This window comes from Canis lupus, chromosome 22 (genome assembly GCF_011100685.1).
Source record: "Canis lupus familiaris isolate Mischka breed German Shepherd chromosome 22, alternate assembly UU_Cfam_GSD_1.0, whole genome shotgun sequence".
NCBI classification, from domain to species: domain Eukaryota; kingdom Metazoa; phylum Chordata; class Mammalia; order Carnivora; family Canidae; genus Canis; species Canis lupus.
Genome location: NC_049243.1, coordinates 46,751,623 through 46,777,688, shown reverse-complemented (window position 1 = coordinate 46,777,688; position 26,066 = coordinate 46,751,623). Strand labels below are relative to the sequence as shown.

The 26,066-nt window shown below is 38.4% G+C and overlaps 2 long non-coding RNA genes across 5 annotated transcripts; both read right to left on the bottom strand.

The window, feature by feature from the left end:
• Nucleotides 1–2,124: 2,124 nt before the first annotated feature.
• On the bottom strand, nucleotides 2,125–7,839 carry LOC119865216. The gene is made up of 3 exons (XR_005376500.1): nucleotides 7,757–7,839; nucleotides 3,546–3,876; nucleotides 2,125–2,641 (listed from the first exon to the last, which is right to left on the bottom strand). It is a non-coding gene; the product is annotated as an uncharacterized LOC119865216 (long non-coding RNA).
• A 6,418-nt stretch (nucleotides 7,840–14,257) lies between these two features.
• On the bottom strand, nucleotides 14,258–26,036 carry LOC119865215. Of its 4 annotated transcripts, none has more exons than XR_005376497.1 (4): nucleotides 25,953–25,991; nucleotides 21,959–22,007; nucleotides 16,868–16,961; nucleotides 14,258–14,662 (listed from the first exon to the last, which is right to left on the bottom strand). It is a non-coding gene; the product is annotated as an uncharacterized LOC119865215 (long non-coding RNA). The 4 variants fall into 4 exon arrangements; XR_005376498.1 differs by having other exon boundaries at nucleotides 25,957–25,988; XR_005376496.1 differs by lacking the exon at nucleotides 21,959–22,007 and having other exon boundaries at nucleotides 16,868–16,975; nucleotides 25,953–26,036.
• Nucleotides 26,037–26,066: the final 30 nt, after the last annotated feature.

The window sequence follows — 26,066 nt, the reverse complement described above, 5'->3', positions numbered from 1 at the left end:
CATGCCAGTTCATACATGGACAAAGGAAGTTATTAAAGTCTTCTAGAGTTTTATGTATTCTGTTTGTTGCGACCTAAAGCCTCTTTTTCTCTTCTGGTAGCCTAGTCATTATCTGCCCCTTATAAACTCTCCATAATTCTTCACTCTTCTTTTTTTCTTTTTAAGATTTTATTTATTTTTTAAGATTTTGTTTATTTATTCATGAGAGGCAGAGAGAGAAGCAGGCTCCATGCAGGGAGCCAGATGTGGGACTTGAGGATCACGCCCTGGGCCAAAGACAGGCGCTAAACCACTGAGCCAGTCAGGGAGCCCCCTCACTCACTCTTCAAAAAGTGGCTTAGTACAAACATCACCAGTGAGCTAGACTAATTTACTACTGTATCCCCAACTACCTCTAGGGGGCACCAAACATAATAGCTATTTTAGCAAAGATCTCTAAAGGAATTCTCTAAAGGGTTCTCTAAAATAGTAAAAAGGAAACAAGCTCCTATAACACCATATGCTAGAGGGTTATATTTATAAGTCCCCCTTTGCTGTTCTGAGATATGGCATGAGTCTATTCTCCCTGTTGGCTCAGGCCAAACACCTCTCCTTCATTCCTTGGGGCTTCCCAAATATTTTCCGTATACCATACATAACTTCGAAAGACAATGATTTGGGGTCAAGCTTAAAATGGCTTCTTGGCAAAACTTGTATGTTATCTTAGAAACTTCATGCAAATGCTTTGTTTCATTCCATAAAATATTCCAGTATGCTTTAATTTTAAAATATCTTTCCTAAACACTTTGATAAAAAATGATAGCCTCAAATTGTCTATCTGGTAGCTTTGTATAACCCTGGATATAACCCTCTGCCAAGCTGCTGTATATATACCAGTTTTGCAACAGGACTATGAAGTTATAGTAGATATTCATTTGTGGTTTGTTTTGTTTTGTTTTGTTTTTAAAGATTTTATTATTTTTACTCATGAGAGACACAGAGACAAAGGCAAAAGGAGAAGCAGGCTGCACACAGGGAGCCTGATGTGGGACTCAATCCCAGGATCCCAGGATCACACCCTGGGCCAAAGGCATCCAGTAGATATTTATTTGTAAACGTTAATTATATCATATGCATGAAAGTGTATGTAACATATAGGTACAGTTTTAAAATTTTACTCAACTTAAGAAATATTTTAAAAAAAGAAATAAAATATTACCTGTATCTTTGGAGAGATACTGTTATCCCTCCTGAACTTCCTTTTCCTTCCATCTCTTTAAAGAGGTATAAAGTCCACTTCTGGGACACCTGGGTGGCTCAGTGGTTGAACATCTGCCTTCAGCTGAGGGCATGATCTCAGGGTCCTGGGATCGAGTTCCACATTAGGTTCCCCATGGGCAGCCTACTTCTCCCTCTGACTATGTCTCTGCCTCTCTGTGTGTCTCTCGAGTAAATAAAATCTTTTTTAAAAAAATTCATTTCTTTTTTTTTGGGGGGGGGGAAGGGGCAGAGAGAGACTCTTCACAGGCTCCACACACAGCATGGAGTCCAAAGCAGGGCTCATCTCACAACACTGAAATCATAACCTGAGCTGGAATCAAGAGTAGGGCATTTAACCGACTGAGCTATCCAAGTGCCCCATAAAGTTCACTTCTTAAATTTTGCATTAATATTTCCTATTTTCCTTTTGTATTAACATTATTCATATATCTCTCAACAACTTTTTGTCTTGTTTTATCTGCTTTTTTATGTAAGAAGACTCATCCTGCACGTGTTCTATAATTTTCTTTTTCACTAATCACTTTGTTTTTTGAAATTGATCTATGTTGATTTATATAGCTACTGCTCCTTCATTTTTTTCTGGGTCCCTATTATTTCTTCCAAGGAGATTCTCAAATCAGAATTTCTCTTTTTCCTTATTGCCAGAAGGCTTTGGGACAATATGAAAACTGAGAAATCTTTACTGCCATAAGTACCCATTCTTTCCACAAGAAAGTATGGAAATTACTTCTAATTATCACTTCAGGTTACTTATACTTTCTGATTCTAAAATAATATGCATTTTGCAATACTTTTAATTCAAGACAAAGGTTGATAATAGCATAGATCCCCTTTCCTTTGTATAAAAATCTATAGAATTACAGTTTTGCTGTTTTTCACTTCCACACAATTTTATTTTGTAAATACATTTCCCAAATGGATGAGCACCTATTATAATATAGTTATTGGAATACAAATTGTATCTAAAGAATTTCTTGATTACTTTTCCATCTTCCTTGTTTTAGAACTATATCAACTGTTGCAATTTGTTATTACCAATTTACCTTTCAATGTTGTACCATGGGAAGGAATTTTACCCACAAAATTGCTTTTTTTAAAAAACTCCATGAATTATAAGAGATGATACAGGTTAAAACAACAACAACAACAACAACAAAACAAAACAAAACAAAACAAAAACCTCCGTCTGATGAGCCAGGCATGCATTGCCCCATGGATGTTGACTGAGTATCTGCTAAGTGTACCAGCAAGGTCGAGGTGGAACACAGGGATAAATCAGACAGGTTCCCTTCACAGCAGGAGCTCACTCTCTATCAGCCCAGAGAGACCTGCCTGTGTGACTGTTATACAAGGCAGTGGATGCTGAGGAACTTGAAAAGAGCTGCAAACAAAACACAAGAATAAAGATCAAAGAGAAAATCATTTCCAGCCAGGGAGTCAGAGAAGGCTTTAAAGGAAAGATGGCATTTAAACTTTGGAAGATAGGTAGGATTTTGGGTAGCCAGTGGAATGGAAGTGATAGAGGATATTAAGACTGAGCTAGTGCAAGCACAAAAGGGCAGAGGTAAGAAAGGGCAAAAAGTTCAGGAAGCAGTGAGTAGTTTCATTCGACTGTAGGAGATAATTTACAGGACAGTAAAGGAAGTAATTCCTATTTTTTAATAATTTTTTTCACTCTGCTTTTTCTTTGGGTCTTAGTGGGTCAGCTCTGCCCTTACCTAATGCTCAGCACATGTGTTGATATAACAGATGGTGTATGTATGTGCACATGTACACGTGCGCGTACACACACACACACACACACACACACATCTGATCTTTCCAGGATTTGGTTGGGAATAGAGATAAAAGGATTACATTATGCACCCTCATAGCAACAAATCTCTAGTATCCATTTCCTCTCCTCCAGAAGTCCCATGGACTATTCGGCTCCACACTTCTGCAGACCTCCCCACCTGAACCTCCCCTCCCTTCCCTCTCCCCCTGCTGGCCACCACCCCTCCAGCCTCCAATCCCTCAACTAGATTTTTCCTTCTGAATGTTCTCTTCCCTTTTTATCACGGAGAGCCATCTGGCTTTTGTTTTCTCCAATTTTTCTTCCCACACAGCAGCAAAGAAAGCCTAGTAGCTTGAGAAAAAAAAAGAAAAAGAGGAAGATAAGTAGAAGAGAGAGGAAGGGATGAAGAAGGAAAAGGAAAAAAGAAGGAATTAAAGGAAAAGGGAAGAAAGAAAGGTAAGTAGTTTCTTCTCTAGAAACATGGTAGGACAAGCGTGCAAAAACTTACACTTTAAATTTTCTGTGAACAGTCACAAAACTTGATTTAATCTCTAGTGTTCAGACCATGTAGATGAATTGGAGGCCATCAGTGTCTTCCAAGGATCTAACAGCATTCGTGGGCATTATGACTTCAACACTGGTGTCACATTTTAATTTTTTAAAATCCTCTACTGATTGTCTGCACCATCATTTCTGGTGGGTTTATGCTTTCCTTCTACCCCTCCATTTGCAATAGCCTTCACTGTTCCTTGCTTTCCACCACATCCATCCCTTCTTGTTGATTTTTCCCAGGGGTGGCATAGTCAGGCAGACCATGTTTTGAATATTCATGGCTCAACCTGTGCAATGAAAACAGAACAAGTAAAACAGCTGTCAACAACTCTACAAAATTCTGTTTCTTGGATTAAGACCATCGGATGCACCTGCAGATAAATGTTATTACATCTTTTCTTCCTTTGCGTACACCTATTAAGCAAAGAGATATTGTAGCCATTGATCCCCACAAACTCTGTTAATAACCGACAGCATCAGGTGCATACAAGGAGAAGGTAGTTAAGCACAACCTGCTACTGCCAAGAACAGTCCCCTGGAGCCTCTCCTACCTAATCGTTTACTCTTACAAATACACAAGACAAGAAAGTCAGTGCAGAACTAATGTAAAACCCAGGGGGCAGAAAGTAATAGGAAACTCAACTACTTAAGCTTCCTGGATCTCTGGAGAAAATCACTTCTAAACAATTAGAGTACATTTTGTTAGCATCATCTCCTCCAAGCCAAGAAACAGAACTGTTTTTGATTAATAAGCAAAAGAGAATGTAGAAATGGTGAAATTAAAATAGCAAAGTGTGCATTGTATTTGTTGATTAAATAATGGTCTATTCTTTTTTCTAAGATCAGCTTACTAAAGAATTTACACATCCATTTGGAAATAGGGATTTTCCAAACTTAAAGAGAGTGCTTCCTATAATATCAAATTTTAGACAGTTTTAATGGTTCCTTTATCATTATTGGTTATCATAATCATTTCAAAATATGAATCATCCAGTTTCTTTTTTTTTTAATTTACTTATTCATGAGAGACACACACACAAGGAGAGAGAGAGAGAGGCAGAGACACAGGCAGAGGGAGAAGCAGGCTCCATGCATGGAGCCTGACTTGGGACTCAATCCCAGGTCTCCAGGATCACACCCTGGGCTGAAGGCAGGTACTAAACTGCTGAGCTACCTAGGGATCCCCGAATCATCCAGTTTCTATGCCTAAAAAGGCATCCCTTGGCAAAAGTGGACTTATTAAGAATATCAAAGACACGTAGGAAATTTGGGATACACCAATTAGCAGACTGCTATCACTTTGATGATTTATGTTAAGTGTGTGCATACACTATCCTAAGAAAAGGGATCTTAGCTATTGCAAGATCTGAAGACAAGATATTTGTGGAAAATGTGAAGCAAAAATCACTTTATCCATGAACAAATATTCTCTTAATAGGAGGGTTTGGGTGATGTAAGAGAAAAAAACATCTGGCTTGGAATCAGAACTGGTCTCTGCCACTGGCTGAGTGGTCTTGATGGAGTAAATATACGTCTTTGCTTCTGTAACATGGAGATAGTCCTTTCTAGAACTCAGTAGGGTTTAAAAGGTTAGAAGAGTCGTCCTTTGATAAATGTTCCCCTTTTTCCCTCTCTTGCCTATCTTTGACCAGTAGGCATGGCAAAAACTTGCATTTCCTTAGTGAAGAGGGAAAAACTCATTCCTGGGGTGAGACTAATACTTGGGTGATGTCAGAAGATGTGCAAGAAGCAGAGAAGCTTCCAGTTTGAGTATTTGTGTTTGCTGGCTTGTTTGTTGGCTTACAGATTAGCAAGATTTTTATTCAATTGTAAAGAAAACAAGGGGGGCCTGACTGGCTCAATCAGTAGAGCATGCAACTCTTGATCTTGGGATTGTGGCTTTGAGCCCCACATTGGGTATGGAGAGATTACTTAAAAATAAAATCTTAAAAAAAAAAGAAAACCAGAGGATCTTTTATCTTCTCTTTTTCTTCACCAGGAAGCAAATTTAGGTTTAATAGTCAATTATATTCAGTGACTCAGAGAATGGAAACCAGACAGTAAGTGACAACACTGAAGAGTTCCACCTTTATTTTGTAGCCTCCATTTAAAGAATGATTGACATTAGACATATGTAAGATATATATAAATACTAGATCCAAAGGCCTATATATATATATATATATATATATATATATATATATGCTAGAAAAGTTATATATGTGTATATATATATATATATATATATATATAGGCCTTTGGATCTAGTATATAGGGTTACAAAAGCCCTCAAAACTTGCCTTTGGTGGATATAGAGACAATGATTATATATATATATATATATATATATATATATACCCATTAGAAAAATTAGAAAAGTTAGATTCTCCTAAGGAAACTGATTGCATATGTCAGGTAAACAATATGAAACTAAATTCTGTGAGTTCTTAATTTAGGTTAAGTGTTAAAGCAAAGAAGTATTTGATCATTATATCCTTATGTCTTTTATAATTTTATTTCTCCCATAGATATCATGAATATTTACAAAGTATTAGATGTAATATGATACTCTTCATTTCTGATCTATTCTGCAAAGACCATAAAGATTAGATTATCCAAAATGTTTTGTCCCACTCTCTAGTGGGACATTTCAGCAAAACACTCATTTTAAAATAATAAAGCCTCTGTAGGGACAAGTCGTTCGTTGGTCCAACAGATCACATTGAGTGAAGAATACAAGGTGTTTGGTACAGATCTTATTCCAACTTCAGCCTTAAATTTTTCACATGTATAATCCTCGATGCATCCTTTTGCACTTCAAACAGTTAACTCTCTCTTTACTTCTTTTTTTTTAGCCGACTCATAATAAATTGAGTGCTTTTACTTATTTATTATTTATTTATATACAGTAAAATGTGCATAACACAATGTTGGTGTGATCTTGAGCATGTCACTTAACTTCCCCTATTTCTCAGATTTTCTCATTATTTGGATTCCAAACTCTGCCATCTATGTCTGAAATCTTTTCTTTTTTTGAGAGAGAGAGAGAGAGAGAGAGAGAGAAGAGGAAAAGAGGGGAGAGAGAGAGAGAGAAAGACAGGAGAGAAAGAGAGTATGTGAGCAGAGAGGAAAGGAAGGGCAGAGGGAGAGGGAGAGAACTCCAAGCAGGTTCCATGCTTAGCATGGAGGCTGACATGAGGCTTAATCCCATGACCCCAAGATCATGACCCAAGCTGAAATCAAGAGTCAGATGCTTAACTGACTGAGCCACCCAGGTGCACCAATGTTTTAAATCTTTACGTGGAAGTATGGACTAATCAGGAAATCAGCTACAACCCTACAGGCCTTTGGATCTAGTATTTAGGGTTACAAAAGCCCTCAAAACTTGCTTTTGGTGGATATAGAGACAACGGGTATAGCTTAATTAATTTTTCCATTACCACAAAGTGCAGGCTACCAGCACTTCATGGACAATATGACCTCATCACCATAGCGAATTCCACAGGTGTCTACCGCACCTCTCTTGGTTCCAACTGATACTGATCTTTTGGTTGCAAGGGCATCAATCAGTTCACTTCTTATTATATAAAAATAAGGAGAATGTGAAGCTCAACCACCTTGGAATCCAGAAGTTAGATAGCAGGTCCTGCTGGGGAAACAGGAAACTTGGTCTGCATGAGTCATAAAGAAAGATTCATTTCCTAGGGCTGCCTCATTAAAGTAGCACAAATGGAGTGGGGTCAAACAACAGAAGTGCATCATCTAGTGCTTCTGGGGGCTAGAAGTCAGAAGAACCCAAGGCATCTGCAACCTGTAAGGGAGAGAGTCCTTCCTTATCTCTTCCTAGTTTCAGGTCATTTGCAGCAATTCTTGGCACTTCTTGGCTTGCTGTTGCCTCTGTCTGCCTCTGCAATCACATGCTTCCTTCCTGTGAATCTGTCTTCCCATAATTCTTTTCTTCTAAGGACACTAGTCATCTTAGCTTAAGGCCCACCCTAATGACCTCATCTTAACCTGATTACATCTGCAAAGACCCTATTTCCAAATAAGGTCATGATCATGGTTGCAGAGGGAGCAGGAGGTTAGGACTCCACGGAATACTTTGCAGGGACACAATTCAACCCACCGGGAATCTGACCTAGAAGGTTGTTTAGGCAACAAGCTTACCTTGCTCACCTGAGAGAATAAGATTTTATGAGTTCTTGTTGCATTATTCCCCACTGACATGCTTCAGCTTCTTTATTTTCATCTTTTTAATGATTTTGTTCCATCTACCAACTGCTCAGCTTCTCTGAATCACAAATTCAAAATCAGTGAGAGAATATGATTATTCTAATGAGCGACCTACTCTTCTCTTGTGCAAAGCCCTTAATTTTAATCACCACTCAGGTCTTTGACAAGTCTACACATTGGGAAAAACTCGGTAGGATGCCCATCAAGCCATTATTTCACTGGTGGCCACAGGAACAGGGTTGTGAAACGTACCTGTAGCCACTTACCCTTAAGTAGTCGTCTAAGGTGATTTTGCTTAGGAGGGGACCCTGTACAGGAAACAATAGGCTCTCCAGGACACAAAGAAAGCCTTTAAATATAGTATAAAATTGTTAAACATAGAAATCTATGCCTAATCCTTTAAGAATGTTGTGAAATTTAAGGAATTCACACATACACCAATAAATACACCTTGCCAGAGAGATGTATTGTGATATAAATTTAATGCACAATGCAGTGATTCATAACTACCTGTATGTTAATGCTGCTTAGGGAATCATAATTTTTAATTACCTGAATTTTACACATTTAAATTTGCATATATATTATTATATTAGTTCAGCTTTAAAGACTATATATGTACTTTATATATGTGAAACATTATAATGTGTATGTGTGTAATTATAATTGAACTCAAGGGATCCCCATAATGATTCAATAACAGAGAGGGAAAAAAATCAAAGCCAAAAGCAATAAATCCATTTTAATTATATGTTTAATAGCTTGTGGCTGCAGTTTTTTTATACATATTCATTCATGTGTGCCTTTTATATTTTGTATTGACTTTAAACTGTTTCTTCGAAAAAAAATAAACTGTTTCTTCGATGTTTTATAATTATGACCCCATGTAAATCAACTCAGTTGAAAATTTTACATATTCAAATTAATGGGCAAAGATATAAGATGTTCATTTGCATTATTGAGAAGTCATTTTTATGTGTTCCACCATAGTTACAATCAATATGAGGGACTGCATGGGCTCAAGGATTGAATGACCATAACTTAAATGTTCTGTTTAACATCAGTAAAATGATGAGTTGTTATATAAACTCGGTGTTTTTGAGAAGTATTTAATTCATATTGGACTCTAAAGTCTACCAATTTGAAATGCTATAATCAGGGTGTGACCTATTGTATTTCCCAAAGCATGAATCAAAAACATCCTGATTGCCTGATAATGTTTTGATTTTAGTTATGTGTGTATTTTTGTTTTGCTGCACCAGAAAAATAGGAGTGTTTGATTTTAATCGGGATATGAGTTTCAGTCCTCATTTGGTTAAAGCTGAATATAATACTAGAACTTGGGAAATACATCTTTTCTAAGCTCTCTGGACATTCTGTATCCAATTACAATGGTGCATTGAATAGCAGCAAATGGAGAAAAATGCTACTGCTTCGTTTTGCTTGAGTCTGGTGTAGTCTCCACTTAAACGTGGCATGAGAGAGCCATCTACAGAAAGTTAAGAAAAGAACTGTCTCCTACAATAAGCGCAAAAAGTCTGAGGATGTCTGTTAGTACACTTCACTCTATGGTGACATGTGAAGCATTCTGCTGTCACACAGTGGACAAAGGATCAGACCCAGAATGGACTCAGACAATAATAGGCAGCTCTCGCAGGGACTTAAAACCATCTCATCATCTAGTAATATGGGCCACATTCACATTGGTCTAAGGCCCAAGAAGATCTGTTGTCAGGCCAGGCCAAGCAGGCAGTCACCAAGAGTCCACGATGATAAAATCAAGAAGCAAGCCAGAGATCTGACACAGAATGCCCCAGGGCCAGCATAGAAAAGACTGTTAACATGTTGCCAAATATATACATCTTTTTTGTTGAATCCTTTGACAGTGTCCTAGACATCTTAACCTCCATGCATCTCCTAAGAATAAGTCCATTCTCCTGTGTTATAACCAGTGTCTTTATCACAGCTAAGAAAGTTAACAATTCTACAACATAATCAAATATCCAGTTTCTATTCAAATTTCCTCCCAGTTTTTCCCAAAAGTGGCCCTTACAGCTATTTCTTTTTTTTTTTCTTCAAGATTTTATTTATTCATTTGACAGGGAGAGAAACAGCACAAGTATGGGGAGTGGCAGGCAAAAAGAGAGGGAGAAGTAGATTCCCCACTGAGAAGAGAGCCCGACTCAGGGCTGGATCCCAGGACCTGAGCTGAAGGCCGAGGCTCAAATGACCGAGCCACCAAGGTGCCCCGCTATTTTTCTAACAGGCATCCAGCCAAGGCTCACACATTGCATTTTGTGGTTATGTTTCTTGAATTTCTTCTAACCTAGGATGGTATCACCATTTTATTCCCTAAGACCTTAACCTACAAAAAGACCAGAGCAGTTTTATCATAAAGTGATTCCATGTTCTGAATTTGTTTCCACTGTTTACCTTATTCGTCTTTTCCCTGTATTTCCCTGAGAGTGGAAATTTAGAGGTTTGAATAGATTCAGGTGTCACATTTTAGCCAAAAATACTTCATAAGTGATGTTATGAACATCTGACTGCATCTCATCAGAAGGTACCTGACATCACTGTGTCTCACTCTATGGAAGGATACCTTTGGTCATCTGTTAAGGCAGTGCTCCCAGATTACTCTGTAGTAAAGACACAATTTTACTTTTGCAATTAATAAGTCAACTCTGGGATGGTATTTTGGTACTGTTCTAGTATTATAGTCTCCAAAATCCTTCTACCCAATGGTTTTAGCATCTATTCATGACTCATATCCAAATCAAGCATTACATTGGGGTATTTCAAATGATGATTTTCTGGTGTTATCATTTTTGTCTACATTTATTAGCTTCCTTTCTCCCATCCTCCTCCATGACGATTCTCCACCTGCCTTTTTTCTTGAATATCACTATGCATCTAAGGATATTTTTTTGCTCAGTGTATAATCATTAATTACTGTCATCTTTTTTTTCAAGCTATCATCAATTTGGCTAGCAGAAGTATCTTCAAGCTTTCTGGCCTATTGAATTCTAACTCATGCTTCTACTCTTATTTCATACCACTTTATCTCTAAAGTATTCTTTACTGGGTGTATTAAGTGCCCTCTTCCCCTATTCTCCCATTGTGTGTTGCTTATATCTCCAAGACCATAATTAACATTTTTACATGACCATTATTTACAGGTTTATCTCTTCACTGGCCTGTGAGAACCCTGGAAGAAGAGACGTATTTATAATTGGTGTCCCAGACACTCAGCATAGTGCCTGGTGAATATGTATTTTGACTGGTGGAAGTAAGCCATGATTTCTCTTGTTGAGTTTATTACTCCTCTTCAAATTTGTTCTCCCTTTTTAAAATTTATCTTTTTTTCTATTTTATTTCAGTTTTATTGAGATACAACTGTAGAATAGATAGAATTGTAAGATATTTAAAGTGTACGTAATGATGATTTGATATACATATACATTGTAAAAGAAATCCCCTCCCCCCAGCTACTTAATTAATACATCCATCACCTCACCTATTCATCTTTTTGGTGTGTATGAGAACATTTAAGTCCTAGTGTCTAGTAAATTTCAGTGTTATCAACCATAGTCAACCATGATATACATTAAATCCTTATACCCTATTCATCTTGTAGCTGAACATTTATAACCTTTTGCCAGCTCTATTTCTCCCACTGCCATCAGCCCCAGTTGCTGGCATCCACTTTTCTATTGCCTTTCTCTGTTTGCCTAATCTCACTTAGTGTAATGCCCTCAAGATTAATCCTTGCTCTAGGAAATGGCAGGATTTCCTTCTTTCTCTAGGCTGAATAATATCCCATTATATGTGTATTCTACATCTTCTCTATTCATTCATCTGTTGATGATACTTCTTCTATCTTGTCCCAGTTCCATACTTACTAAAGCCTCAACATACTCTCTTGCAAGAAAAATAACCCGTTCAGGAATTTTATTTTATTTTAAACTCTATTTATTTATTCATGGGAGACACAGAGAGAGAGGTAGAAACACATGCAGGGAGCCCAATGCGGGACTTGATTCCAGGACTCCCAGGATCTCGCCCTAAGCCGAAGGCAGACATTCAACCACTGAGCCACGAGGCATCCCCTTGTTCAGGAATTTTAAAGACATGGTACTTGTCACATTTAGTGATGTCCTTACAGAGCCTCTTCAGATCTTTACAATGGAGTCCCATAAACTCCAAACTCAAGCACCATCCTACTTTCTTACTGGTGCTTCCCTGGTTTCTAAGTGAATCACTGGGATCTGAAAATGAAGGTGATGACAATGTTATAGCAAAGAACTTTTCCTTTTTTTTTTTTTTTTAAGACTTTGTTTTTAAGTAATCTCTACAACCAACATGGGGCTCGAACTCACAACCCTGAGATCAAGAGTTACATGCTCTACCAACTGACCAGCCAGGTGCCCCAGCAAAGAACTTTCTTGATAATAGGGCTTTCTACTCTGGACTACAGAAGCAGCCTCAGTTTTAACCAATTACCCAACTTAAGGCATTTTTAGTGCCATAAATTAATAGTAACCAATTTTTATTTATTATTATTTTAAAAGATTTTATTTATTTATTCATGAGAGATACAGAGAGAGAGAGAGAGAGGCAGAGACACAGGAGGAGGGAGAAGCAGGCTCCATGCAGGGAGCCCGACATGGGACTCGAATCCTGGGACTCCAGGATCAGGCCCTGGGCCAAAGGCAGCACTAAACCACTGAGCCACCAGGGCTGCCCTAATAACCAATTTTTAAAAAAATAAATTAACATTCATTTCTTACAGCATTGAATTGCCTCACAGTTAAAATTTAGGTGAGTAATTTCTGATGACTCCTGGCTGAAGTGGCTTCAAAGACTGGCACGATGCCATTGTTATCAGTGACAAAATGCTGACGTCTTCTTTTACCTCCACAAAACCACAAATGATGTTTTTCTTCCAGCAATTAATCATGGACTGGTTTGGTATCACTATCAGGGCTTTTTAAACCGAGTCAACAAAAAGTAATAGTGAATAGTGGTTCTACAGAGCACTCTAGAATTTCCAGAGTGTTTTAAATATTTTATTTTAATCTTCTTCTTAAAAAAAAATCCATGTTTTGAGCTCACAACCATGTACCCAATTGTCTTACTATATCCAGATTCCTTGCAAGTACTTCAAACTCACTAATACTCATGAGTTCTCCTAGTTCAGTGAATTTCCATCATGTTCACGTACTTGCCCAAGCCAGAGTCCTGGGGATCATCATCACACCTCTGTTTCTTTTATAAAAAGTTTACACACACACACACACACACACACACACAATTATTTACTTAAGTAATCTCTACACCAAATGTGGGACTCGAACTCATGACCCCAAGATCAAGAGTAGCATGCTCTTTCAGTTGGAAGCCAGCTAGGTGCCCTACACCTTTATTTCTTTAATGTGTCTTTCCCTCATACATTCTACCAACAGATATTTTGCATTGACTTCCTAATATTTTGAGTGCTACCATCTCCTTGCCATATAGTACCTCAAACTCAGTATGCCCAATACCAAACTTACTTATTTTCCCCTAAAACCATCTCCATCTTCTCAGTAAATAGAACCACATTCGTCCAGTTCTTAAAGCTAGAAAATTGTATCGTCAGTCTGGACCCCTCATACTCTATGTGTGCATGTGTATTTCTTCTTTTCCAGCCCTACTCTACTAACTCATTCTCTCTTATATGAACTATTTTGATCATTTTTTTAAGATTTATTTCTTTATTTATGATAGACATAGAGAGAGAGAGAGAGAGAGAGAGAGAGAGGCAGAGACACAGGAGGAGGGAGAAGCAGGCTCCATGCCGGGAGCCCGACACAGAACTCGATACCGGGACTCCAGGACCATGCTCTGGGCCAAAGGCAGGCGCTAAACCGCTGAGCCACCCAGGGATCCCCTATTTTAATCATTTCTTATGAGGTCTTTTGTGGCTCATGTTTATTCTTCATGTTGGTGTAGAATAATCTATCACATTTGTGGTAATACACTCCCTCACTTTAAACGACTCTCAAAAGTAGCATAGAAGTATGGTTCAAAATTAAATAAAATTAATTCATTGTATTAGAATTCAGGCTAGTGGTAGCTTTGGGGAGGAGGCTGTAATGACTACTAAGAGGCAGGAGAAGTACTGCCAGTATGTACCACTGTTTGATCTGGGTGGAGGTTACATTCATACAATGAACATATGAAAATTCATTGAGCCATATAAGAATGTGGACACTTTTCTGTATCTATGTTTTTCTTCAATTAAAAAGTTAACTAAATAATAACAATTAATAAGCCAGTCATCATCATATTAGGATTGAGCAACAGCTTTTGTTTCTTTTTTTTTAAATTTTATTTATTTATTTGATAGAGAGAGAGAGAGAGAGCGAGCGCGCAAGAGCCCAAGCAGGGAAGAGGCAGAGGGAGAAGCAGACTTTGCTGAGCAGGGAGCTGGATGTGGGGCTGGATCCCAGGACCCTGAGATCATGACTTGAGCTGAAGGCAGATGCTCAACCGACTGAGCCACCCACGTGCCCCACCTTAATGTTTTCTCAATGTCTTCATCATGGTGAGTTTTGTTTTTAATCACAGTCAGAACCAAAGTGTTCAGGTACTAACAGTTGATCTTCAATGACTGGTAGAATGTCACATACTCGGTCTTATATGCACTATGGTAGTTGGGATCCACTGCTCTGTTTCATGTCATGATGATGATGCGCCGTCTCACCGTAAACATTCCCTCTTCCAATGGGCAACCCTTCATCCACTTTAGGGGATGAATCCTGACAGCTCCTTTTTGTCACCACACTTGTTTAATGCCTGTGTGAGACAGTTTTGTGAGACAGAGAGACATTTTGGTGTCACTATCATCAATATGCTGATGCAAGGACATCAATATGCTGATACAGGCTCAACTCTATGCCAGCTGGTGTTACTATTCAACTCTTCCAGCCTGGCTGAATTAGAGATAAAAATGAAAGCCAAATGCTTAACTATAAATCCAGACAAAACAGCAGAGAAACTGGTAGGCAGAAAGATACCTTCTGAGTCCGTGGCAGAAATCATTCTGACATTTTAAGTTACAGAGACTTGGGACACAGATTTGGGGTGAAGATGTGACTTATAATTTCCAACAGCATTTAATAAAAAACCACACAAATATTCCTGCCAGTTTAGGAAATGTATGAACAGAAAAGAAGAAACAAAGATAATCTCATAAAGCACCTAGTAATGATAAAATGATATAATGCATTATAATAGAATGAATGCAATATGCATTCATACTGTGCAGTATGCACAGTAATAGAATTAATAATAGATTGGCACGGTCAGTGTCTACCAGATACTAGGCATATATGAGGCATTGTTTATATACATTATTTTATTTAATGTAGTTTTACGTTTGTTTCTTGTGATGCAATACAATGAAGTAAAAAACAGTGAGATGTTCACCAAAGTCCTTGTTCTTAGAGTTCTTATCCTCTCTCTGTTGTTGTTTTTTGGGTACCCACGAAGTGCCAACACTGCAGATTAATCTTCATTATTATAGTCACATATGTTAACATAATGCACTAAAATGCCTTAGTCTTGAATCCAGCTCCCCAGTAACCAGATGCCAGGTAACTTTGTGGCACATGACTGAGGCGGTCCACCCAAGCATTATGTAACTCTCTGATCTGTTTTAACCTACTGCCTAGCCCCACTATAATGCTTCTGAGAAGTACATTCATGTGCATCCCACTTGTCTTTAGAAGGTGCATCCCCAGATGTTCTGGATACCAAATGATTCAAAATAAAAACTCTCTGGGACATGAGACCAAAGGGCTAGTCTAGTAAGTTGTTACTCAGTTGGAAGAAGGCAGCAGGATCACTGAACTAAAGGGGTTGATGTGAGAAGAGAAGTCTGAATTTCAGGGAAAAGAGTATAGAAGCCAAGGATGGATAAAAACAGGGACCTCGTTAAGCTGAATAACCTGTGCTCCCCTGGGTCATGTCCATGTCCCTTTTTCTTCAAGTGTAACTGGAAATAGTGAATGACCTTTGAACAGATAGAACCGCTCCTGCAAATAGTACTCTAGCAACTCTAGCTTAGGTTCGGAGAGGCATTTGCACTAAATTAAAAATGAATGATATCGGGGGCACCTGGGTGGCTCAGTGGTTGAGGGTCTGCCTTTGGCTCAGGTTGTGATCCCGGGGTAATGGGATCGAGTCCCGCATTGGGCTCCCTGCATGGAGCCTGCTTCTCCCTCTGTCTGTGTCTCTGCCTCTCTGTGTCTCTCGTGAATAAATAAATAAAATCTTAAAAAAAAAAAGAATGATATCAGATTAACAGTGGGAGGGGAAAGGAGAAGACGGAGGAGGAAACAAAAAGAGACAGAGCCCCAAAGTGGAATGTACACAAAGAGGAAAATAAATAAAAAGACCTTCCACATCTGCTAACGTTGTAAAATCTCCCCTCCCTTTCATCTCTCTGCCCCCTCTCAGGAGCTCCATCTGACACAGCATACACAAGAAATAAGTTCCCTATTTGATGCGCTACTTTGACTGCCTCTGTGCATCTTTCTTCTCCAAAATTCCCCTTTTCTAATTCTGGAGCCGAAATATCCACTCAGAAGCAGAAGAAAAGGTAAATGGGAAGAGTGGATTTCTCCGGCTTTCCTTTAGCAAGGCAAGAATAATCAAGTTTTGGCTTTTGAAATGAAACAAATTGTTATTTGATTATATTAATATCAGTGGCTGGATCAGGAGGCTTTTTAAACCAAAATTATACAAATGACGTAAATTTTCTTGGCTCATGATACTTGATACAACTAATTTTAGGCAAAGTGATTTTTAGCACTTGCAGCTGCAAATATAACAGATTCAAGACAACAATCAACACTAAATTTTTATATTTTGCTACTTTTGAATTACAGTATTTTTGAAATAAAAGCACTTCTTAACGTGCTGCAATTTGACTTTCAAGTGATTCTTCAACCAATTAAACTACATTATGGTACTGATAGTAGGCTACAAGATACTTACTTATGGCATATAGTCCTTGTCCTGATGTTGCCTTACAAATTTTCCTCTGGCTTCTGGAATGTCATTCCTTCTAGTTCCCAGGCTAACTCTTTGCCTCAAAATGAAACACTGAAAGCAGAGAGGTTACATGGGTGTAGCAAACACAACCAGTTGTCTACACAATACACACCACTCCCTGATTCCTCAGCAACAGAAGCCTGATTTTTGTTGGGAGAGATAGGGAAAATGTGCCTGCTATAAAATTACATTTCCCAGACCCACAGGGGTGCTAGGTGGCAAAGAACTCCTTAATGAAGTCAGAGGATAGGCTTCTGGGAAAGTTTATTAAAGGGAGCCCATTCAACAGGTGCCCAGGATTTGCCTATTGTCCTTTCTCTTATCATCGTCCTCTGCCAGGAAGATAGAAATGATTACTAGGGCTATAGGAGCCATCTGTAATGGTGAGGTTACAATCCACACATGAAAGATAGCAAAACAAACAGGCACAAAAGATTGGGCACCTTTGAGCTGTCATAAGCAGCTTCAGGCTGCCTCTATACAGTTTCACGAGAAAAAAATACAATCAATCACTAGTTTAGACTACTCTTTAGAGGGGTGTTGACCATGTCAGCCTAACTCAATCTCTTTTTTTCTTTAATTTTTTTAAAAGTTTTTTTTAATTTTAATTCTGGTACAGTTAACATAACATGTTATATTAGTTTCAGATGTAGGATATAGTGATTCAACAATTCTATGCATTACTTACATGATAAGTGTACTCTGAAATCCCCAAGAGCTATGTCACCCATCCCCACCCATCCACCCACATCCCATCTGGTGACCATCAGTGTGTTCTCTATAGTTAATAGTCTTTTTTGGTTTGTGTGTGTCTCTTCCTTTTTCCCCCCTTTTACTCCTTTGTTTTGTTTCTTAAATTCCACATATGAATGAAATCATATGGTATGTGTCTTTCTGTGACTTATTTTGCTTAGCATAATACTCTCTAGCTCCATCCATGTTGTTGTTGCAAATGGCCGGATTTTATTCTTTTTTACAGCTGAATAATATTACATTATATATAATACATATTATATATATATATCTTCTATATACATAGATATTTATATGTATAGATAGATAGATAGATAAATCCTCCACATCTTATCTATTGATGGACACTTGGGTTGTTTCTATAATTTGGCTATGTAAATCGTGCTATAATAAATGCTAAGGCACATTATCCCTTTGAATTACTAAATCTCTCTAGTTATACCTTGAGAGAGAATCTGAGTGAAGCATTGGCAGAAGAACAGCAATGAAGAAGAGTGTCTTGTACTTACACAACTATGGAAATTACTTACTTAAATAGCCTGTAAATTAGGTCTGAAAGTAGTTTCAAAACTTGTTTTTCAAAATACTTTGACCACTTAGGGACATAAAAATCAAGACCACAGTGCTATATCACCTCACCCCTATTAAGATGACTCATTAAAAAAAAAAGACATTTTTGTGCGCTCTTGGTGGGAATGTAAAATGGTGCAGCCACTATGGAAAACAATATGGCAATAACTCAAACAAATTTTAGTAGGATTTCCATATGATCCAGTAATTCCACTTCTGATTATAATCCAAAAGAATTGACAGCAGGGACATAAGGAGATACTTTGTTCACAGCAGCACAATTTGTAATAGCCAAAAGATGGAAAAAACACAAGTGTCCACCAACAGAGGAAACAATAAACAAAGTGTGGTGTATACATAAAATACAATATTATTCAGCCACTAAAAGGAAGGAAATCCTGACACATGCTGTAGCATGCATGAATCTTGAGGACAGTATACTACATCAGTCACAAAAAGACAAATATTCTATGGTTCCACTTATGTGAGGTATCTAGAGCACCCACATTCCCAAAGACAGAGAGTGGAGTGCGGGTTGCCAGGGGCTGCAAGGGGGAGGAAATGAGGAGTTGTTGTTAAATGGGTATAGAGTTTCAGTTTTGCACGATGAAAAAGCCCTGGAGGTTGGTTGTACAACAACGTGAATGTACTTAACACTACTGAACTGTACACTTAAAAGCACTTACCATAAGCTAAATGCCATGCAAGGAATAGAGGACCCTGGTGACTAAGACATTATCTCTACATCCTAGCATAATAGAAGAGATACGGGCTTTGCTGTCTGACCAGACAAAAAAGAATGAAAGTAAATTCTAGCTAAAAGGTACAATATCCCCATAAAAGGGTACACAAGTGGGTGTGGTAAACTCAGGAAATGAAAAATAATTTTAAAAATAAGGAACATGGTAATGAGATTGAGGACAAAGATGTATGGGTATAGTGGGGTCTGAGTATTAAACAAAAAAGTTTGTAAACATAGGGAAAATAAAATATTTATAGAAAGATTCTCTAAATACTGACATATTCTAGGAGAGAAGATTTCTATTTTTAAAAAAGATTTTATTTATTTAAGAGAGAGAGAGAGAACACAAGAGAGGCTAAGGGCAGAGGGAGAGGGATAAGCAGACTCCACACTGAGCAGGGAACCTGACACAGGGCTTGATCCCAAGACCCTGAGATCATAACCTGAGCCAATGGCAGATGTTTAGCTGACTGAGCTGCCCAGGCCCCCCTTGGATAGAAGATTTCTAAACACCATAGCAGGACTCACTATGAGTCACCAGTGGAGGCTCTTCCATGAAAAGAAGAAGCCATGGCCAGTATGCTATTAAATATTTATAATCTAAAAGTGTGTCAAGAAGGATATACCTAAGAAATTTCTATTTAATTCTGTAGGCAATGGAGAAGCATCATTTTTTAAGACATTGACATAATTTGTTTTGTGGCCTTTTATTCCACTTTGTAAAGATTATGAACTATGTTACACACTAGTAAAATCATGTACCTGCCACCTTCATTAAGGGGTAGACTATTAATATCTTTGAAGACCCATCTTTGATCTCATCTTCTTTTTCTCACTCAGAAATAATCAATATACTGAATTTTGTGTTAGTTATTCTCTTGCTTTCATTAGAGTTTGAGTGTATCCCTAAAGGTTGTATTGTTAAGTCCATCTGTCTTTGAACCTTGGATTGATAGCATCTTAGTGTATGTATTCTTTTGACTCGCTTTTTCACTGGTCCTGTGTTTTTGAGGTTCATCTATGTTTATCTACATAGCTGTGACTCATTTATTGTCACTGCTGTTTAGCATTCCATTGAATGAATAAGACACAATTTATCTTGTCATTGTATTTCAGTGGACATTTCAGCTATATCCAGTTTTTTGTTATCACAAATAATCATTCTATAAATAATTCTTTCCTGTATAGATTTCCTGCAAAACTTTCACCAGAGCAAAGGTTGGCCTTCTAGGGCCCGTGGGCCAAATATGTATAGCTTGTGAGTTAGGAATGGTTTTACATTTTTAAATTTTATTTTTTAAAGTTTTATCTATTTAAGTAATCTCTACACCCAATGTGGGGCTCGAACTTATGATCCCAAGATTGAGAGCTACATGTTCCTCTGAGACAGTGAGATGCCACTACATTTTTAAATTCTAAAAAAAGCAAAATATTTCATATATGAAAATAGGAAATTTTCATATGTCCATAAATAACATTTTTTGGAACACATCCACATCCACTTGTTTACATATTGTCTGTGGCTGCATTCATGCTACAATGGCAGACCTGTCATCCATACTTTCTTCAGAGTGTAATCATACCACCTATTCTGTGAGGCTTTTCTTGAGACTGCCTCCTTCTTTAATTCAGTCATGTTTATTGTAACGTGCCAGGCCTTTAGATCTTCTTACATAAAAGTTCTCATTAAAACGTACTTTTTATGTACTGTACTACCCTCCTAACCAAATGACAAAGTCACTTAAGGTTTGAGACCATATTTCATGACATAAATGTAAAGCAGCTGCTCTACAAATGCTTATTTTTGTTGTTGATAATTATGATGTAGGTTCAGATGCTTCCCTAGGGATTGAAAGAATTTGTGCAGCTTCTCAAAGTTCTAGGTTTAAATTCATGAAATAATTTGAATGAGAAAATTTACTAGAGCTTTTTGTTTGTTCAAGTTTTCTTTAAAAGTATCTTCTTTTGGGGGTGTCTGAGGGGCTCAGTTGGTTAAATGTCCAGCTCTTGATTTGGGCTCAGGTCATGATCACAGGGTCCTGTGATTGAGCCCTGTATCAGGCACTGAACCTCCAGAGTGCCACACTCATATGGGAGTCTGCTTGAGGATTCTCTCCCTCTGCTCAGGTGTACATGCTCTCTGTCTCTCTCTCAAATAAATAACATCTTTTAAAAAAGTATCTTCAGGTGGCCCGGGTCGCTCAGTGGTTTAGCCCCACCTTCAGCCCAGGGTGTGATCCTGGAGTCCAGGGACTGAGGCCCACATCAGGCTCCCTGCATGGAGCCTGCTTCTCTCTCTGCCTGTGTCTCTGCCTCTCTCTCTCTCCCTCTCTCTCTGTGTGTTGCTCATTAATAAATAAAGTCTTAAAAAAAAGTATCTTTTTCTGACTTCCATAGAATTTTATTAATTTTTCTGTGTAATAATTTATTGGTATATGTTACATTTCACTACATCATAAACCCTTCAGAGACCATTTTATTCACCTCAGTGTTTTTTCTCAACATATGATAGTCACTTCACATAGATGATATATTGTTTATTTTGAATTGATGACTTTGTGCACGCAACTATACTAACCTCTACTAGAAAATGTAAAAGCAGGACATGTGTTTGTCTGCCACCAACATGTTTCAATTCTATATCTTTTGTTGAAGAAACAAAACAAAATGATAGAAGCAATAGAAGAATGACTTAAAAAACTTTAAATGCATGATTATAAGATATTGACCATGTATGTAAATATAAAAGGATGATGTTAAATAGATGTCAAGTTCTTGTATCATCTCAATTGATTAATTTAAAAGATTATATACTTCATATACTTAATTTGTATTTGAAAGTCATTGTAGTAAATAAACTACAGTGAAACAATTTCCTCAGACATACCTGGACTTAGACATTTGTGAGGCATTTGTAATATGTTAAATAAAATATGCAAAGCATAAAAATCAAATTTACTAACACTTACCAGAAACTAACCAGTGACTCATTTGGTTATTATTTTATTATAATCTTGCCTAGGGAGTAGAAATATAACAAATTAAATAAGTATAAATTCTTTCCAACTGAAATGAAGAGTAGAATGTTGTCCCGTACTTAAGACATTGAAATAAAAAATGAGAGGGGATCCCTGGGTGCTCAGCAGTTTAGCGCCTGCCTTTGGCCCAGACCGTGATCCTGGAGCCCCAGGATCGAGTCCCACATCAGGCTCCCTGCATGGAGCCTGCTTCTCCCTCTGCTTGTGTCTCTGCCTCTCTGTATTTCTCATGAATAAATAAATAAAATCTTAAAAAAAAATAAGTTCTCATATCTAAAAAAAAAAAAAAAATGAGAAAAGGGTGGGACACTTGAGTGGCTTGATCTCAGGGTCATGCTCTCAGGATTCTGAGATCGAGCCTTGCATCAGGCTCCATGCTCAGTGGGGAGTCTGCTTCTCTTCCTCTCCCTCTACTTCTCCCCTGACTCGCACATTCTCTCTAAAATAAATAAATCTTTTTTAGGGACACCTGGATGGCTCAGTGGTTGAGCATCTGCCTTCAGCTCAGGGAGTAATCCTGGAGTCCTGGAATCGAGTCCCACATCGGGCTCCCTGCATGGAGCCTGCTTCTCATTCTGCCTATGTCTCTGCCCCCCTCTCTCTCTCTTTCATGAATAAATAAATAAAATCTTTAATAAATAAATAAAATTAAATTTAAAAATCTCTTAAAAATGAGAAAAGCGTCTTTGTTACAGTAAGGGAATTCTGGAAGATCTACAGGGTAATATTTTTTTAAAGCCATTTCAGCTTTCAGACTTCTTTAGGTAGAGAAAATTAAAATTTTATTATATTACACAATAATTTGCTAGTAACTTTATCCTCACATAGCACCACTATTTTCATTAAATATAGTAGCTGTACCTACCTAAAAAAATTCAAGATGATTTATTTTATTAAGCTCAATATTCTTATTATGAACCACTCATTAATCACTTCTTCCACATACAATGAAAACTGCTATCATCATCAATTTTCATTCATATTACCCTGATGTGAATAACTTTGAATAACATTTTGCTAAAAAATATTAAAGTACAATTGTTTCCCTGAACTACATTCACTTCATAGCCAATCTGTGCCAAAGGGTTATTGATTATGAATGTTAGAATGCTTTGCTGCTCCACTAACTTGAGTGACCTTCACTAAGTTATTCATTTTTTGCATTTTAATATTTCTACCTGTAAATAGAAATGACATATAGCAGACACTTCAACGTTGGCTCACAACCTTGAGAGTTCCCTGAGTGAAATTTGAAACTGGCTGCCATACACAGAGGGCAAGGAGAAACTGAAGAAGCAGACCACTCCACATTGGTAGTTGGCAGTTTTAATAAGCAAAGGAACTTACTTACACGGCTTACTGGGGCAACCGCAAGACATGTAGATCTGTGCACTCACAGAATCTCAAGAGTTTATACCGAGGCTTTAACAGAGTTTAGCCTTCTATACAGAGCAGATGGTCTCAATAATATTACTCTCTAAGGCTGTTTCCTTGAAGTGGCTTCTGATGTGGGAACAGTGGGCAGAACTTACATTCCACGGACATTCCAAGGACAGAAGAGAGAGTATGGGAGTATCATCGTCCTGGTCTAGCTCTGAGGTCAACAAGCAGTTCTCTTAAAGATCTCCTCTAAAGCTTACATATCACCTAGTCCTATTCTTTTGTTCTGCAGAAGAGTAAAGAAGCCCAGGGATAGTCAGCCTAAGGAATACATCAAACTCACTTAAATTTCTAAGAAAATACTATGTAAGCTAAAATGTATAATGATTATGTAAATAAATGGCCCTGGATTAATTTCATTCTTTAAAAGAGAAATATAGTGTTCCTCCCTACTGTGAACTCAAATATGCTGGAATGCATATAAATATATGTTTTAGTAGTGTCCTTTAATAGTGTAGTTTATGTGACTCTTCATACAAGTCATTTCTTAAAAATTTGTAACCACCAGATATGCTTTCACTGAAGACATTCACTGTAAATATCTTATTTCCTTCATCCTACAATTTCAGTCAAAATTTCAGCCCAAAAATAAGTGGACATGAGGAGTTAATTAAAGCAAATAGTTGTGGAAGATTCATAATATATTTCCGTTATGTTCTGTGGATAGCAATGAAACTCCTTACTCATTTGCTTTAGCTTTCTGCCTATTTATCAAAAAAAAAAAAAACAAAAAACAAGGACTGTTCAATATTTATTGGGCCCCAATAACATGTATTGTGCTAGGTATTGCAACAGATGCTAAAAATAAGACATGAGTCCTGGGGGAAAACACCATCTCTAAGAGGAGAAATAAGTAGGTACTGTATTCAAATTCTAAAGTGAGTATTACACATGATAAATGACAGTCAAAATAAAGAGCTTATGGGACTCTAAAGGAGGGATAGATCATATCAAGTAGGAAAAAATCAGGAAATGAAGGCTAAATTTAGAGGGGACACCTGAGTAGAATTTCCAGAGCAAGGTCTTCTAAGGAAAGATATATACTAAGCAAATGAAGGGAAATGAAAAACTGATCACGTTTCAGCAGCTTCAAGAGATTCGGATTCCTCATAAGGCGGGGGAGTAACTGGAAAAAAGGAATGGATCAGTGCCTCCTTCTCAACTATTTTTCTCCGCTACGGCTTCTCTTTACCATATATTTTAATATTTATAATAAATTAACAGCCTTCTGAATAGAAAAAGAATTATTCCTGACTGGGAGCCAGAAACTCGAGGCTCCACCTCCACCCAGTTAAATAAAACTGAATGTTTTGATTTGATGAATCATAGGTACTGGAAAACTACTTAATTCTGTTGCAAGGTTTTGTCTTTGAGCCTGAAGTAGTAAATGCATGAGCTTGGGGGTCAGACAGTCCTTGGTTTAAATCATGATTCAATCAAAGCTGTGTGATTCTGGCTGATAATGACATAAGCAATTATCACTTTCCTATGCATTTTTCACCTGTAACCCTCTAAACCAGCTCCTCTCAAACTTTAATGCGCACAGTACCACCTGGGGTTCCCGTTAACCGGGGTATTCGGATTTGGTAGGTCTGGAGTGGGGCCCGAGATTCTGCATTTTTCTTTTTTTTTTTTTAATTTTCTTTCCTTTCCTTCTTTTTTTCCCTTCCTTCCTTCCTTCCTTCCTTCCTTCCTTCCTTCCTTCCTTCCTTCCTTCCTTCCTTCCTTCCTTCCTTCCTTCCTTCCTTCCTTCCCTTCCTTCCCTTCCTTCCCTTCCTTTCCTTCCTTCCTCTCTTTCAAGATTTTATTTATTCATGAGATACACAGAGAGTCCCAGGACCCGGGCATCACCACCTGAACCAAAGGCAGGCGCTCGACCGGAGCCACCTAGGTGCCCCGAGATTCTGCATTTCTGTTAAGCTCATAGGTGATGCTGCTGCTGCTGCAGCCCTGTGGGACCACTTTTGAGTACAAAAGCTAAAAGCGGAGCTCCCAGCCAGCACTATTAATGCCACCTGGGAACTTGATGGGCGTGAAATGCAAATTCTTGGACGCCCTCCCCCCTCCTCCCACCAGATCTACTGAATCAGAAACCCTAGTTTGAAACGCAACACCCCGCCCTCCATGCGATGTCACCCTAAGGTGATGGTTTCTGAACCTGAATCACCGCACCTGGGAGCGAGGTGGGTTAAATACTACTGGACATCGGGCTTTCTAAAAGCCCTACCAGATGGTGACTCTATTAAAATGTAGAAGCTCGTAAGGCAGACGACTGAACCTTGACGGGCCCTGCTTTCTGCCGGCGTAAACGTGGATAAAATCCACGCCGGCTCATGCCTTCTCTTCCAAGCCTTGGCACCTCCACCCAGCCGTAGTGGGCCGCAGTCGCAGGTGGGTCTCGGGGAGCCCGCGTCCGCCCCGCAGCAGGAGGCCGGATCGCCGACTCCCCCCTCCCCCGCCCCGGGAGCCCCGGCACCGCCCGCACCTACGTGGCTCCAGGCTCCAGCCCCCGGGGCTCCGCGGACCGCGCGGGAGCGGGACGCGCATGCGCTCGCTGCCTGCCAGGCTCCGGCTCCGAGTAACGGACTCGAGCTCCCCC